This window comes from Barbus barbus (genome assembly GCF_936440315.1).
Source record: "Barbus barbus genome assembly, chromosome: 22".
NCBI classification, from domain to species: domain Eukaryota; kingdom Metazoa; phylum Chordata; class Actinopteri; order Cypriniformes; family Cyprinidae; genus Barbus; species Barbus barbus.
The window spans coordinates 22,911,386-22,923,806 of record NC_136750.1 but is presented as its reverse complement, the minus strand read 5'-3'; the positions used below and the strand labels follow the sequence as shown (position 1 = coordinate 22,923,806).

Here is a 12,421-nt window from a genome sequence, read left to right as displayed (position 1 = left end):
TCTAAATCTCTTTCTCCTTCTGCACACTTTCATTTTCTTGCTGCCCTTTTGCTGCTCTTTCCCAAACCTGATCTCCATAATACCTTTGGCTCCTTCTCTATCCTTCGCCACTCAATCTCATAAAACCTGTGCTTAAAATTCATGAAAATAATGTTGCAATGGAAAAAATATTGATGGCCTCAAAATAGACCTCATTTTCTTTGTGCTAAATATTTTTTTTCTTGTGGTTTTGGAGTGAAATGTGACCCTGGACATGTTTTAATGAGATTCACCCCTCTAGGCTTTGCTTTGTAGTGACTTTTTCCACTCATTAATGCTTTTAGGGAATGCTACCTGGGTTATTTCTGATGCAAGATTTGTAATAAAAGTCTGATCCCATCTATTTTAGTTTACGTTTTACTTAAAATACTGTTCAAGGTTTGCCGTTTACATTGCATGATCCTCATAAGCTCACACCCACAATCAAGTTCACATTTCAAATGCTTTTTGGCAGCGGACTGGCACCTGCTATGGACAAATGTGACGCAATCTGAAAGTTCTTGGTGTACAACAGACAAGGCAATGATTTCTAAATTCTCCCTCTTTTCTCACTGTAGACGTGACTGCTCTGGTGACAGTCCAGATGGATGATAAATGAGAGTGCTGGTTAGCCACTGCTTGCCCCCAGGGGCCTCAATTCCACATGTTGCCTGTCTCATTTCTATTATTAATGAGAGGTCACTTAGACCCCACGCTGTAAAAAAAAAATAAAAATCCTGTGAAACTTACGAAAAAAAAAAAGTGGTTGCCAGAAATTCATTGTAAAAAAAAAAAAAAAAAAACTCCAGCCACAATTTATATGCCATATTTATAACTGTATATTTTAAGAAGTGATATAATGTTAATACTAAGCTGCTTGATCTACCAAAATTTGCTTTTTTACTTTAAAATGTACTGATAGCCACCATAGTAATAGAGGTGGCACTATACAAAGCCACATGTTGAATCAGAGTTTATCGTAAATGGCTTGTAATACATGGCCAATACTTGTGTATAGAAGATACACACACTGAAAAAATATTTTATTTCACTCAACTTACCCAACTTAAGTTATGTTTATACTATGACTCCGACTAAGTTGTATATACTTACAGGTACATCTAAAAAAAATTAGAATATTGTGAAAAACTGTTTTTTTTTACTTATTTCAAAAAGTGAAACTTTCATATATATATTTTAGATTCAATACATGTAAAGGAAGACATTTCAAAAGTTTTTTTTTTGTTTGTTTTAATTTTGATGATTAGAGCTTAGAGCTTATGAAAGTCAAAATCCAGTATCTCAATATATTAGAATATTTATATTTGAGTTTCATTAAACGGCCATCTGTACAGTATAAATTCTGGGTATAAATTCTCGTTCTTTGAAACCACAATAATGGGGAAGACTGCTGACTTGGCAATGGTCCAGAAGACAATCATTGACACCCTCCACAAAGAGGGTAAGTCACAGAGGGTCATTACTGAAAGGAGTGGCTGTTCACAGAGTGCTGTATCAAAGCATATTAAATGCAAAGTTGACTGGAAGGAAGAAATTGGGTAGGAAAAGGTGCACAAGCAACAGGGATGACCACAAGCTTGAGAATACTGTCAAGAAAAGCTGATTCAAACACTTGGAAGAGTTTCACGAGGAGTGGATTGAAGCTGGAGTCAGTGCATCAAGAGTCACCAAGCTCCGACGTCTTCAGGAAAAGGGCTACCAAGCCACTTCTGAACCAGAGACAACGTCAGAAGCATCTTACCTGGGCTAAGGAGAAAAATAACTGGACTGTTGCTCAGTGCTCCAAAGTCCTCTTTTCAGATAAATTTAAATTTTGCATTTCATTTGGAAATCAATGTCTGGAGGAAGACTGGAGAGGCACAGAACCCAAGCTGCTTGAAGTCCAGTTTGAAGTTTCCACAGTCAGTGATGATTTGGGGAGCCGTAACTTCTGCTGGTGTTGGTCCATTGTGTTTTATCAAGTCCAGAGTCAATGCAGCCGTCCACCAGGAGATTTTGGAGCACTTGCATCTGCTGACAAGCTTTATGGAGATGCTGATTTGCTTTTCCAGCAGGACTTTAGCACCTGCCCACATTGCCAAAACCACTTCCAAGTGGTTTGATGACCATGATATTACTGTGCTTGATTGGCCAGCCAACATGCCTGACCTGAACAACATATGGAATCTATGGTATATTTTCAAGAGAAAGATGAGAGACAGTCGATCCAACAATACAGACGAGCTGAAGGGTCAATAGTGCCTCAGCAGAGCCACAGGCTGATCGCTTCCATGCCATTCCTCACTGATGCTGGAGTTTGTGCTAAAGGAACCCTGACAAAGTATTGAGTGCATAAATCAACATACTTTAAAGAACTTGAACTTTTCGGCTTTGCAAATAATTTTTTGATTGATCTTAGGAAATATTGTAATATTTTGAGATAATGGATTTTGACTTTCATGAGCTGTAAGCGCTAATCATCAAAATTAAAACAAAAAACTTTTGAAATGTCTTTACATGTAATGAATCTTATATATATATATATATATATATATGAAGGTTTCACTTTTTGAAATAAGTTACAAAAAAAATGCAGTTTTTCACGATATTCAAATTTTCTTAGAGGTACCTGTAGAATATTAAATATTTTCAATTTACAAATTTATTTCAGGTACCCTGGACTTGCCAAGTTTAGCTAGCTGAATGTCGTTATAAAAGTAAAGTGAACTTACTTTTTTTTTAAACTTGTCTGTATTAAAATTCTACGACGGCGTTTTAGTGCCACCTTAAAAAATAAAAAAAATCTAAGATTACGAGATTAAAGTCGTAATATTTCGAGAATAAAGTCGAAACTACGAGAATAAAGTCGAAATATTACGAGAATAAAGTCAAAACACTACGAGAATAAAGTCGAAACTACGAGAATAAAGTCGAAATGTTACGAGAATAAAGTCGTAATATTTCGAGAATAAAGTCGAAACTACGAGAATAAAGTCGAAATGTTACGAGAATAAAGACGAAACACTATGAGAATAAAGTCGTCATTTTTTTTTTTTTTTTTTTTTTTTTTTCGTGAATGTTGTAGTTTGTTATGTTTAAGCACGTCATCTGAGCCAGTTAGTTCTTAGTTCTACGGAAGGCCTTGCAAACATCAGCGGTCATTTAAAAGGTAAGCTTAATTAAAAACTCTTTAGTACACATTTGTTAATGTAGTTTGATGGAATTGAATAGATAGGCTATACAATAACGTTGCAGTTAAAACCGAGAGTATTGCATTTTTAATGCTAGCAATCGAGTTTTTTTAACTATCTTAACTGACCATATACAGTAGCTAAATATCATAACCAGGAGAAAACACTGGCAGTGAAATTTAGTAATCAAGTTAGCGGAGCTGAATTTGTGAACGTTTGTGCGAGCTCTATGTTCACGAAACATGGATTTTTTCCCTATCCTCTGATAATGCGTCACAGCGCAGAACTGTTAACATATGTGCGTGTCATATGTTACAACAGTTGTTTGATTTAGTGTCCTCTGTCTCTTAATGTAATCCCAGACTTGCTCAATGAAGTTGACATCAGATCTCTGTGTGGACCTGTTATCGGACAGCTGTTTCATACAAAATGTCCCTGGAATATTACACCTAATGAATATTTGGACATATTAAACATGTTAAAGCTAAAGTTTTTTTAAGGATCCATCCCCCCCTTTAGCAAAGTCTAACATTCCAAACACTTTGCACAGTACTGTACTGTATATCATTTTCAGGATTTGTTGAAGGTTTAAAAAAATAAAAGGGTAAATACATGCAGAAGGCATAAAGATTAATTTTGTCCAAAGATGCATTATCACTGTTTCTTCCCACTAGTCTTATAAATTATATTAAAGTTATCCAATTTAAATTTAACACTCCTGTGCACTACTTTGCAGCCCCAAGAATGGAGGAAAATAGTGATAGTTTCAATTTCCTAAGAGATCGAGGCATCCCTGAGGAAGAAATTACAGCAATGAAGCAGCAAAAGGTATGGTGTTTTGGTTAATTTGATTAAGTTATTAGGCACATTGAATATGGTTCAACTAACTAATAAAATATGGTTCAACTAAAATAAAATATGAACACATAACAAATAATAAGAATACAATTTTTTTTCAATTTTCTTTTATCCTTCTGTTAAAAGACAGTCCCTAGGGCCTTTTGCACCACAGAAACCTTTTAATGGTACTGTGAAATAGTTTGCGCAAAATCGTCCGAGTACTTTAGTACTGTACTTTTAGTTCTGGAACTAAAGCAGTGTGAAAGTCCCTCCTGTCATGTAAACAATAACAGTACTTCTAAACTTCTAACTAAACTTCTCTGCCCTGTCACAACCTAATATCCCTTTAAACATGCACCTACTGCAGGGATGGGCAGCATCAGTCCTGGAGGGCACTGTCCTGCAGAGTTTACCTCCATCATACCTAATTAAGGGGCAGTCACACTACACTTTTCATTCCATTAACTTACATTTCATATGCAAATCCGAGAGAGTGGAAACCATAAGTTTGGTGAACTCTAACCTGCAAATTCATATGAAACCGTGTGACCAGTAGAAGATTGATACATCACAGCATGACCTCATCCACTGTGAGACACCAATGTGTCCCTGAGCAAGACACTTAACCCCTAGTTGCTCCAGAGGCGTGCGACCTCTGACATATATAGCAATTGTAAGTCGCTTTGGATAAAAGCGTCAGCTAAATGAATAAATGTAAATGTAAATTTTGCAAGTCTAGCACACTTAAAATTTTCAAGCAATCCTGATGATTTTTCAGATGTGTTTGATTAGGGATGGAGCTAAACACTGCATAACATTGGCCCTGCAGGACCGGATTTGTCCTGACAGTTGTATCAAATCTGAGTGACCAGATTTTACATTTGGTTCTTCTTTTTAATAACATGTCCTTTTAGCTGTTATGAAACAGTATGATTGATTTTCTTGTTCCAAAAGTTAACGTGCATGTCCCTCTTCTTTCACAGATTGACAGAGAAGTCATCCTGCTTATGGAAGATGCAGACCTGGCCAAGTACCTTCCCTCATATGGAGACAGGATTGCCCTGATACATTTTTGCAGGCATCAGACCCCATCTGCAAAGCGAAAGCTGGGTCTTTTTGACAAATTGAGAGAAAAAATGAAGATTAGAAAGGCGGCAAATGAGGATGAAGAGGAGCCACAAACATCAAACAAAAAAGCAAGCTGCAAAGCAAAATCATGCAAACGAAATATTGAAATTGGGTGGCTTCATGATGAAAATGGTGTAATAAAACAGGTTCGAGCAAGGCAAGGTGGGGGGACCAGAAAACTACAGATAAATGCTGAGGCAAGATATGATGATATACTAAAAGAAGGAAAGGCATTATTCTTTCAGAATGGAAACTCCACCAAAGGCGAAGAGTCTGATTTTGAATTTGAAGTTTGGGATTTCAAGCTAAATCCACTCCCCAAGGATGTCTCAGTTGGAATGATTTACAACACTGTCAAACTCCCCATTTTGCGTTTCTATGTAGCAACTCGTCCAAAAATGAGCTTTAAATATATATTAAATATTTTGCATGTATTACGTTGATTATAGTTAGTTTTTGGTGTACTGTAATTTCTTGTTTGTATAAGAATACACCACAACTGTTCATTAAAAATATTTATTACACTTAACTCAAGATAATACATTTACATTTATTCATTTAGCTGACGCTTTTATCCAAAGCGACTTACAATTGCTATATATGTCAGAGGTTGCACGCCTCTGGAGCAACTAGGGGTTAAGTGTCTTGCTCAGGGACACATTGGTGTCTCACAGTGGATTCGAACCCGGGTCTCTCACACCAAAGGCATGTGTCTTATCCACTGCGCCATCACCACCCATAATAAAATATATTAGCATAACACTGTAATACACATACTATTTTAATACGGTCTCTAATGTAATATAGACCTGAGTTCAAATTTAATTATGCTTTCATTAAAATACAAACATGTAAAGTTTTTCTTTCTAGATATTCTCTAGTATCTCATTTCTTAACAGAGTGTACAGTTCAGCTGCATGGTATGGGTCCACAGGAACAATTAATCCTTTTTCTTCCATAAGAAGAACACAGAGCTCAAATACAGTCTTGTCACGGGGTACTGCCCCTTTGGGTTGCACTCCTCTTTGCAAGCAGCCACTTCTTGAGGAAGAACAGATTTAAGTTTGTCTTCTGTTGCACCATGAATTTCTGGCAAAGAGAACATCAGAACTGGGCGAACTGCGGGCAATCCCTGGCCTGGTCGTGGTCTTATTTGGTGGGTGTTCCATGTTCTCACAACTTCATCTAGCTCATTCTGCATGACAAATAAAGACATTCATTATTAAAACTGGATGTAGACTGAGCTGCAGAATCACCATCATACATATAACCCCCCCAAAAAAGTTATTGTTCATGAATTTTGACACTAAAAATGATTCACCATTTTATCTATAACTATTTACTGCACAACTTATATGCACAAAATACATCCTTGCATAAACAACACTTTGAACTTCACATAATAGTTAAATCCAGTTGTTTATAGTATTTGAACTTCAGTTCAAAGTGGATATTACTGTATGATTAGCCTTTAGAGGTAATCGTAATAAATACCTAATAAATTGTTACATACCTGGACAAGGTTCAAGAAGCAGAACTGTATAAGATTTTTATCCAAGAAATCACCAGAGAAATGCCCATCGTCTTTGAGGGTCTGAAAGATGTCCATCCAAAGTTGTCCACTTTGTTTACGCAGTATGCCCCACCATGCCTCTATGCGTTGATTTGCCGTGCTGCATCCATAAAACTTTTCTCTCCTACGTAACTGTCCGTGTGGTTTCTGCGCAGGAAAACCTGCATGTCTTTGACGTGTCCATTTTCTGTTCCTGGGTCGGCGCGCAGTCGCTCGGGACAATGCGGGTTACAGTGGAAATGTAGTAGTCTGCAATTACTTTGGGGTCACTGTTTATTCTCATAATTTCGACTTTATTCTCGTAGTTTCGACTTTAATCTCGAAATATTACGACTTTATTCTCGTAACATTTCGACTTTATTCTCGTAGTTTCGACTTTATTCTCGAAATATTACGACTTTATTCTCGTAACATTTCGACTTTATTCTCGTAGTTTCGACTTTATTCTCGAAATATTACGACTTTATTCTCGTAACATTTCGACTTTATTCTCGTAGTTTCGACTTTATTCTCGAAATATTACGACTTTATTCTCGTAACATTTCGACTTTATTCTCGTAGTTTCGACTTTATTCTCGAAATATTACGACTTTAATCTCGTAATCTTAGATTTTTTTTATTTTTTAAGGTGGCACTAAAACGCCGTCGTAAAATTCAAGTTAATTTTCCTAGTTTAAATTAAATAAAAACACATTTTAAGATCTTTGTCAATTGTTTCCTTTACATATTTACAAATGGAACTGACAGAATTAAAATGTGTTCAAATATCCAGAGCTTCAATCTGACAAATGATTAATATATTTCTATAAGTAAATAAATTAATCATATTTTTAGAAATTGCAGGGTCAACAAAGACAACAAACCAAATGACATTAAAATAATGGAATATACATGAACTAAATAACATAAAATGTTATTAATACAAAACATTATATATTTACAACTTAATCAATGTGATGTATTACACCAGGCATTTCTAGGAATATCCTTGTACTGTATTTCAATGTAAATAATGGTAGTTTATGGTTTCTACTTGTGAAAATCATATACATTTGACAGTATTTTACAGTAAAATTCTATATAGTGTAATGTTATTTACAATTTTTCACCTTAAGTTAACAAATTAGCTGGTTTTTACTGTGATTATATGTCCCTTTATACAAAAAATTAAATTCAAAACACTTTTTTTTTTTTTTTTTTATTAGAATCCTCATCTTAACTTAGTGTAATGCAGTTTAGATGCTCTATAGTTAGCTGGAGGTTTCATCTGGGCTTTGTTCTGCCCTGACCATGCGTATCATGCTGTGCTTTCTGGTTTTCAGTTCCCTCAATGCCTCATTAAAAATGACCGGCATCAGATACAGCTCTCCGATGACCATTCGGACCCCGGAGTTGAGGTCTGCCTTACGGTTAGCGCAGCTGCATATTTCTTCTAATGGATCCCCACTATTCTTCACTTCTTCCTTTTGCTTTCTTCAGTGACCTCAGATTCATTCCTTTGATTGCACTCTCTCATTCTGTCTCAGACTCTTGTTCTTTATCTTTATCTCTCTCTCTTGGCTTGTCTGTTTCTCTCATTTCCTCACTCGCTTTCTCTTTCTCATTTTCTTTGCTTTCCCTCTCTCAAGGCCCATTAAAACCATATCTGTATCATCCATCAAACGCGTGCAGACAGATTCCACCTATTTCATTAGGTAGGAGATAAAAGGTGCCCACTGCTCTGTGCTACACTGAGCTATGTGAGAAGCAGACAACTTTTGTTTATCTACTAAAAAGTTTTTATTGTTTCTGTTTGTGACAGCTGTTTCTGGATCTCCTAGTTTTACAGACCAACGTCTTGTTTTGACTAATAGTCATAGCCATTTCACATGGAAGATATCTGTTCTAGATCAACCACATCTGTGTGCAGCTGCTTTTCTTTTTCTTTTGTTTTTCTTTTTTTTTTTTTTGCTAATTTAACACAATGTTGTTAGATTTTTATCCAATAGACATATAGCGTTGATACTTAACTATAGTTAATTTTTTTTTTTTTTTTCCAAGATTCAAGATTTTTTATTTGTCTCACACACAATTATACAGAGTATAACCAGCAGTGAAATGTAGGTCAGGTCCGCTCCAAGGACAGTGCAATTCTATAGAATACAAATATTAAGAAAAATAAAAGTAGAAAAAATTAAATAATAAAATAAAAGATAAAAAATATAAATATAAATGTGCAGGTCAGTATGTTGTTGACTTAAATAGTAATAAAGAGGAATGTGCAAAAAAGTTGTACAGGGTATTTAAATAGCAGCAATATGAGGTAGAGAAAAATTATGAATAGCTTATTGATATGGTGATATTTACATGGAGTCAAGTGATGTTATGACAGAGTTAGAGTTTAGGAGCGTGATGGCCTGGGGGAAGAAGCCTCTCAGTTTTTGCCATCAGAATACGGAAGCGCTTACCAGATGGAAGCAAAGTGAATAGACGGTTACCAGGGTGATTTGAGTCCTTGATGATTTTGACAGCTCTATTTTTGCCAGCGTTTGAGGTAGATGTCCTGCAGAGAGGGGAGAGCAGACCCTTAGATGCGCTCAGCTAAGCGCACAACTCTCTGTAGTGCTTTGCAGTCCTGATTGGAGCTGTTTCCATACCACTCTGAGATGCACTGAGTCAATACACTTTCTATGGTCCCTGAATAGAAAGTTTTCTGGATTGCTGGTGAGACCCTGAATTTCCTCAGCTGTCGCAGATGGTACAGTCTTTGCCTGGCTTTCTTAACCTGTGTTTGGATGTGTGTAGTCCAAGGCAGGTTCTCGGAGATGTTTACACCGAGGTACTTGAAGCTACTCACCCTCTCCACAGGAGTCCCACTGATCATAAGAGGAGTGTAGGGCTGCTGCTGTCTCTTCCTGAAGTCCATGATCAGCTCTTTAGTTTTGCTCACATTCAAAGAGAGACAGTTGTCCTGCACCATGATGTGAGACCCAAGTATGCGGTCTCATCGTTGTTGGAGATGAGGCCCAGAACCACAGTATCATCAGCGAATGTGATAATAGATGTGGAGCTGTGAGAGGACACACAGTCATGCGTGTAGAGAGAGTAGAGCAGGGGACTCAGGACACAGCCCTGTGGGGCTTCTACATTCAGGGTGATGGGGTTTGAGGTGAACTGGCCAACTTTCACCACTTTAGGTCTGCCGGTGAGGAAGTCTTGAATCCAGTCACAGAGTGAGGAGTTTAGGCCGAGGTCTGTGAGTTTAGAAGCCAGCTTGATGGGGACTATAGTATTGAAAGCTGAGCTATAGTCAATGAATAGCAGCCTTACATAAATCCCATTGTTGCTGTCCAAGTGTGTGAGGGAAGAGTGGAGGACGTGAGAGATGGCATCGTCAGTGGGTCTGTTTGGGCGATAGGCAAACTGAAGAGGGTCCAAAGTATCAGGTATGGAGCAAATGTGGCTCTTTACAAGTCTCTCAAAAACCTTCATGACTATAGATGTGAGGGCAACTGGGCGATAGTCATTCAGGCAAGAGGGTTTATTGTTCTTTGGCACAGGGATAATGATGGATTTTTTGAATGAGGTGGGAACCACGGAGGTAGCAAGGGACTCATTAATGATGGAAGTGAACAAACCAGCGAGCTGATCGGCGCAGGACCTCAGAACACGGCCGGTTATCCCATCAGGTCCGGCTGCTTTCCTGACGTTCACTTTCTTTAGCGCCCTCCGAACCTCATCCTCCGACACGGTGATTACAGGATTATCGCTGCTCTGCCTGCTGCTTCCTGACGCGCTGGACGGCAGAGACGCGCTGCCGCCGTTGCAATCGAAGCGGCCGTAGAAGATGTTTAACTTGTCGGCCAGCAACGGATCTGCTCTCACCTCTGCGGAGGATTTGTTTCCGAAGGCACAGATGTTCCTCAGTCCCTGCCACATCCGTCGAGAGTCATTGAGCTGGAAATGAGACTCAATTCTCTCTCTGTATCTGTGTTTAGCGGCTCTTACTGCACGTCGGAGAGCATAGCACGATGCTTTGTACTCACTCATATTCCCAGTCAGAAGAGCCTCATTGTAAGCGGCAGTGCGTGTGTTAACCGCAGCACGAATTGTTCTGTCCACCCCCGGTTTCTGGTTGGAGAATGTCCTTATCGTTATTGTTTCTGTAGCTTGCTCTGTTAGCGTGTTTACAAAGCTTAATGCTACATCAGTGAACTCGCTGACATCAGAAGAACTCGCCCGGAACATGTCCCAGTCGACATCATCAAGAGCCAGCGCGGAGGATGCGGAGGACCAGCGCGTCACCGGGGGATCCTGAACGAGCCTTTGTTTATATTCCGGTGTGAGGAAAATGGTAGCATGGTCCGATAATGAGCGGGCTTTGTAGGCATTCTTGAACCGAGTGTAGCAATGATCCGGTGTATTTGGTCCTCTAGTTGGACAGGATACATGTTGATAAAAGTTCGGCATGACCTGCCTGAGGTTGGCTTTGTTAAAGTCTCCCGCGATGATAAAGGCAGCGTCAGGATGTTTGTTAATGTAGCCGCTGAGCACATCGTGAAGCTTAGACAAAGCCAAGCCGGTGTCCACCTGTGGTGGAATGTACACCGCAGTAACAATGATCGATGAAAACTCCCAGGGCAGATAAAATGGGCGGCAAATAATGGAAAGATGTTCCAGATGAGGCGAGCAGGAACGCGACAGAATGGAGAAATTCCTGGGATCACACCATTTCTTGTTAATCATGAAACACACTCCTCCACCCCTGGATTTACCGGCCTCTGCTGTTCTGTCCATCCGAAAAACAGAGAAGTTATCACTTGGCATTACAGCAGTGTCCGGGACCGAGCGCGTGAGCCATGTTTCTCACAAACAAAGGATATTACAGTCCCTTATGTCCCGTTGGAAACTAATCCTGGCTCTAAGATCGTCCATCTTATTCTCCAAGGATTGGACATTTGCGAGCAGAATGCTCGGAAGAGGAGGACTGTGAGCCCTTTTCCTGAGTCTATCTCGAATCCCAGCGTTTCCCGCTGTGTTTCTTGATCCGTCGCCTCGGGGGGTTATTGTTCATCTCTGCGTTCCGAAGAATCTCCAGAGGTCACGCAGGATTCGTGGCTAAAGTGTCCTGGAAAGGTTAGTGGAGCGGTTTCCAATGTCCAAAAGTGTTTCTATGTTATAGGTGATCGGTGCCGACGTGAAATGTGTAAAAAGAGAACGTAAAAGTAAGTAAAAAAGTAAATTAAAGCAAAATCTAAGCGGAGCGGGCCCGAACGGCGTCCGAACACTGCGGCGCCATTTTGAATTAATTAATTAATTTCCTGGGAAAATACTTAAAACTACGAATTGTTACATTTAAGTATGATGTTCAAAGTATAATAATCTAAACAAAGAGTCAAATAAACAAAAATATGAAAATTTCAATGATTTGTCCCACATTTTTTAAAAGCCATTATATTTTCAACCTCTTTAGTGCCTTTTTGTCATTAGTTTTAACACAAATTTTTATATTTATTTCTATCAATTGTTTTCCCACAGTTGTGATTTTATTTTAACTACAGCAAACATTTTTGCATGTGACCATTTAATTCCAAAAATTCTCATTTGTCATTTTCACTACAGAATTTTTATTTTTTTTACTTTATACAAAATTCTCATATTTAAGGCAGCTACAAGAGATTTTAAGTTGAAG

At 38.4% G+C, this 12,421-nt stretch overlaps 1 protein-coding gene and 1 long non-coding RNA gene across 3 annotated transcripts in view; both read left to right on the top strand.

The window, feature by feature from the left end:
• LOC306888761 (solute carrier family 66 member 2-like) overlaps positions 1 to 12,421 on the top strand; it is a 48,595-nt gene that overhangs the window by 13,900 nt on the left and 22,274 nt on the right. The gene's annotated exons all lie outside the window — the stretch shown is intronic.
• On the top strand, positions 2,779 to 5,856 carry LOC306888764. Its single transcript, XR_013785768.1, has 3 exons — positions 2,779 to 3,187; positions 3,946 to 4,037; positions 5,033 to 5,856. It is a non-coding gene; the product is annotated as an uncharacterized lncRNA (long non-coding RNA).